We start from the raw sequence: 5,375 nt of genomic DNA on the forward strand, positions 1-5,375 counted from the left end.
TATTCCGCCAAACATGTTTTACGTAATCGAAGTCCAACAAAGGTTGTCAAGTGGATGACACCCTTTGAGGCTTGGACTGGGGAGAAGCCAAATGTTTCCCATTTCCGATCATTTGGGTGTGTTGCATATGCTCATGTCCCAAAGGATGAACGCCAGAAACTTCACTCCAAAGCAAGAAAATGCATGTTCTTGGGATAAGGTACTGAAACCAAGGGGTATCGACTATACGATCAGAAACGTTCCAAAGTGTTCTTTAGTCGAGATGTTCAGTTTAATGAGCAGATGCATGGAGTTGAGGAGTCCAATGACTCGCATGAGGGTCGTCACATACTGATTGATAGTATAAGTAACGACAAATTAGTTGCCGATGATGCAGCTCCAGAGGCACAACTTAGGCGATCAGAAAGAGATCGGAGACCTCCTGATCATTTTGGTGAATGGGTAAACTTTGTTGGAAGTAATCCAAAAGAGCCATTTACTGTGAGTGAAGCTCTTGGTAGATCTGATAAATCAAAATGGGTGGATGCCATGGAGAAAGAAGTTCAGTCTCTCCATGATAATAATGTTTGGGTCTTAACTGAGCTGCCAGAAGGTAGAAAAGCAGTTGGCAGCAAATGGGTGTTTTAAGGTTAAGTCCTGTGCTGATGGGTCAGTCGAACGGTATAATAAAGCTCGACTGGTAGCCCAAGGTTTTTCTCAGAAGTTTGGTGTTGATTATGATGAGAAGTTTTGTCCAGTCATACGTTTTGAGTCTGTACGCAATGTTTTGGCACTAAGTGTTGAAAATGACTTGAAAGTTCACCAGATGGATGTAACAACGGCATTTCTTAATGGTAACCTCAAAGAGGAAGTCTATATGAAACAACCAGAAGGTTGGTCCCGGCGCTGTTTAGCAACAGAGAACCGCATAGTAGTACTCCAAACAGGGTGGTGCGTGTCATCTGCTCCGCTCTGATTGAGTTGCCCCCTGTTGACCTGTCACAGCCGGCCCTCGTTCACAGTTCGTTGCGGGATAAGGCCTTGAATGCAACTTTTGTCCAGGGACGTCATTCTGCCGAAGTATGGCGTTCGGTGCATTCAAGGCTGAATGGTTGCAGGCTCCGTGATCTCGCATGGAGAGTTGCACACGATGCCTTGGTGACCAACCTAAAAAGATATCATTGGCGATTGGGTGATGGACTGTGCCCTAGGACCGGCTGTGACAGCTTAGAGAGTACTGCTCATGTTTTTTGGCATTGTTCCTTTGTAGTAAACTTATGGGAGTGGTTCCAGACCTGGACCGACCGTGTTACGGGAGACCGTTCATGGTCGGTAGGGCAGGCCTTTATTTTATATGGGGAAGACCCTCCAGTTTGTTCGGTAGCTGTGTTGCACCGCATCATTTTTGTTTGCTCTATTGTAAAAAAACATGTTTGGCAGAATAGATGTAATTTGGTTTTTAGGGGGAAATTTGCCAGTTGGCAGGCAGCCCTGGAGGCGGTGAAGTGTGACATTCGCCTTGAAATTGAAGGCGATTTTCGCCGTTTATCTCAGGCTGCCTTTTTTGGACGCTGGTGTGCTGGGGAGGTGTTTTTCGTTTCGCTGCGTGCGGGTCGTCCTTTTGTAGGTTTCAGTGGGGGGGGGGGGGGTTGGCGTTTTGTCTCTGCAGGTCGGCGGGCGAATGTTTCGTTTGTCAGAATGGGATGGTTTGGTAGTGCCGTTTGGCCGTGACGTTTTGTATACCGCGGGAAGGGTTACATCTCTATGTTCCGACGTCTCTATGTTCCGACGTCTCTATGTTCCGACGTCTCTATGTTCCGACGTCTCTATGTTCCGACGTCTCTATGTTCCGACGTCTCTATGTTCCGACGTCTCTATGTTCCGACGTCTCTATGTTCCGACGTCTCTATGTTCCGACGTCTCTATGTTCCGACGTCTCTATGTTCCGACGTCTCTATGTTCCGACGTCTCTATGTTCCGACGTCTCTATGTTCCGACGTCTCTATGTTCCGACGTCTCTATGTTCCGACGTCTCTATGTTCCGACGTCTCTATGTTCCGACGTCTCTATGTTCCGACGTCTCTATGTTCCGACGTCTCTATGTTCCGACGTCTCTATGTTCCGACGTCTCTATGTTCCGACGTCTCTATGTTCCGACGTCTCTATGTTCCGACGTCTCTATGTTCCGACGTCTCTATGTTCCGACGTCTCTATGTTCCGACGTCTCTATGTTCCGACGTCTCTATGTTCCGACGTCTCTATGTTCCGACGTCTCTATGTTCCGACGTCTCTATGTTCCGACGTCTCTATGTTCCGACGTCTCTATGTTCCGACGTCTCTATGTTCCGACGTCTCTATGTTCCGACGTCTCTATGTTCCGACGTCTCTATGTTCCGACGTCTCTATGTTCCGACGTCTCTATGTTCCGACGTCTCTATGTTCCGACGTCTCTATGTTCCGACGTCTCTATGTTCCGACGTCTCTATGTTCCGACGTCTCTATGTTCCGACGTCTCTATGTTCCGACGTCTCTATGTTCCGACATTTTTTTTGGACTCTAATTTTGTTTACCCAAATTTTTTCGGGAGCAAAATTGTTGACCAACATGTTTTCGGACCAACTTTTTTTGGGAGCAAAATTATTTTAGACCAATATATTTTTATGAGGAAATTTTTTTGGAGCACAATTTTTGACACCAACATTGTCATCATAACATTGGGTCATAACATGGTCATCCCAAAAATTGTGTGCCCAAAAAGGTAGGTCAGAAAAAATGTTGGTCCAAAAAAATTAGAGTCCCCCCAAAAAAAATTGGCGCCCAAAAAAATTAAGTCCCCGAAAAAAAATTTGCTCAGAAAAATGGGGGACCAAAAAGATTGAGTCTCCAAAAACAATTTGTCGCAACATAGAGACGTCGGAACATAGGGATGTCACCGCGGGAAGTACAGTACAGTAAAGTTGAAAATTGGGTGTTATCAGATGTAGAGCGAGAGCGAAAAACACGTCTGCACTCCACGAAAACCAACCACCAACTCATTACTATGTATTTTCAGCAAGTGTAAACAAAAGGGGCTAGCGTTCGTTATATCTATACCAAGATGTCGATGTGTCAAGCGTATGGCTGTTCGAATCGGGTTTCAAAACGCTCACAACTTGTTTTTTTCAGCATTCCTGATCCGACGAAAGAACCAGAACGATGTTGAATTTGGTTACAAAAGATTGGTACTGACAAATTTAATTTCAAAACCTACACACATACTCGAAAAACAGAGTCGTTTGTGAACAGCATTTCGAGCCTGACTGCATAGAAAATGCACTAGCCACTAAGCTTGGATTTGCTAAGCGAAAGCAATTGAAACCAGGTTCCATTCCAACGATTTTCACCTTTAAAACAAAAATGAAAAGAGAGACCCAGCAGTGTCAGGAGAAGTGAAGAAGCACAGAGAAGACAGGTGAGTTTTGCTGTTGTGACGATACGACTAGCCTGAGCTAAGGGACGGTAGCTCCTGCCAGTGTTATATTACTTTACTTACTAGGTCAGGCTAGGTTGTTAGGCTAGGCCTAGCCCTGTCCTTGGGCATTTCGTTATGTAATTTCCACATAACACATGCACTGTGTATTATTGTTAGTTTATTACTGTATTATTATTACACCATATGTCTGCCTAGTAATTATGGAATGCCTAATAGACACAATCGGCGACTCCGAGCAGCGGTGGTCACGTGACGTATAGTGGGTACAGAATCATAACAAACCATCGCGCGACATGTGCGCAGGGGGGATTGTCGTAGTTTTACTCTCTAAGTGTAAGAATGAAAGGATCGAGCATGAACTATTTATGCATTTCACTGGGATGGCATCATATGAGAGGTTCAAGCAGTTCTTAAGGTTTGTTTGTCCAACTTTGGACAATGAAGATGTGATCTACTGGGGAAGCAAAGCGAGTAAACATCGACTGATTGATACTGAACAGCTACTTAATGAATCGTTATATGAATTTCATGATGCAGGAGATGAAGAGAAAGATTTAATTCAAAACAGTTCATATAAAATCACAGCGCAAAATGAACTTTTGTTAACCCTTATGAAGTTAAGAACCGGGGCAAAAAATCTGGACCTTGCAGAACGCTTCAACATTTCTAACAGTACAGTGTCAAACAAAATAATAACATGGATAAATCTACTGTACGTAGCACTGGGAACACTGAACATTTGGCCACACAGAGACATAATCATCGAAAAGTCACCTAAGGAATTTCAAGAAAAATATAAAGACACGGTCATAATCATAGATGCCACTGAACTAACTGTCCAAGTGCTAAGTTCACTTCAGAAACAGAGTGAGTGCTACAGCAACTATAAGCACCACACTACGCTAAAGTCATTGATTGGCGTAGACCCAATGGGTGGCGTGATGTTTGTTTCGCAACTTTTCGAAGGGCCAATAAGCGATAAAGAAATAGTAAAGCGAAGCGGGTTTCTCACTGCTTTAAAAATGAACTTGAATGTCAAAAAATCCTGCCAGGGGACGGTATCATGGCCGATCGAGGTTTTAATATTGGAGAAGACCTTCAAGAACTTGCCTTAAAACTAAATGTTCCCCCTTCCTGAGGGAAAATGGTTGCTTCAGTGAAAAAAACATCATACGAGCTCAGAATGTGGCACAACATCGAATCCATGTAGAAAGAACCAGTGGACAAGTCAAAAGGTTCAGAATTTTCCAGTCATTGATCCATGTATCCATGTTTGGAACTATAAACCAAATTTGGACAGTAGCTTGTTTGATTTCAAACTTCCAGAACCCTGTTATTTCTGATGGAGGAGACAAGTGATTTTACATTTTGTTTATGTTGATGATCTGTCCGGCTCAAATCTTGCTTTCTCAAGTGTAATTATTATTGGCTGTACCTTAAAATGCAGTTTTTTCTTCTTCTTTTTTTTTTTAAATATTATTAAAATGCAGGTGCTATAAACCAAAGTATAAGATTGTAGGACTAGGAGTAGGATTGTAAAGTAGGATTTTTAACTTTGCATCGTGGAAATACTATCCAGTAATTTTTGCGGTGAAACCATAATGATCTCCCAATGAGTCGGACGACCCGCGCTGCGTGCGGGTCGTCCTTCTGTACGTTTTTGAATGTTTCAGTGGGGGGGGGGGTGGTTGGGCGTTTTGTCTCTGCAGGTCGGCGGGCGCATGTTTTTTTGGCTCGCTAGACCTTAGTTTCGTTTGTCAGAATGGGATGGTTCGGTAGTGCCGTTTGGCCGTGACGTTTTGTATCCCGCATGGCGGGTCACGTAAAAAGCGCATGTTGTATTTATTACCAGGGGCAGATCAAGGATTTTTTTGGGGGGGGGTGGTCATGCGTACACTCATAAAGTTTACCATCACAGATAATA

The 5,375-nt window shown here is 43.8% G+C and overlaps 1 pseudogene; it reads left to right on the forward strand.

Annotated features, from left to right (window-relative positions):
- The first annotated feature begins 3,729 nt into the window (after positions 1-3,729).
- LOC139954839 (uncharacterized) lies at positions 3,730-5,051 on the forward strand (annotated as a pseudogene).
- The last annotated feature ends 324 nt before the right edge of the window (positions 5,052-5,375 follow it).

The sequence above is a fragment of the Apostichopus japonicus genome, chromosome 17, assembly GCF_037975245.1.
Source record: "Apostichopus japonicus isolate 1M-3 chromosome 17, ASM3797524v1, whole genome shotgun sequence".
NCBI lineage: Eukaryota > Metazoa > Echinodermata > Holothuroidea > Aspidochirotida > Stichopodidae > Apostichopus > Apostichopus japonicus.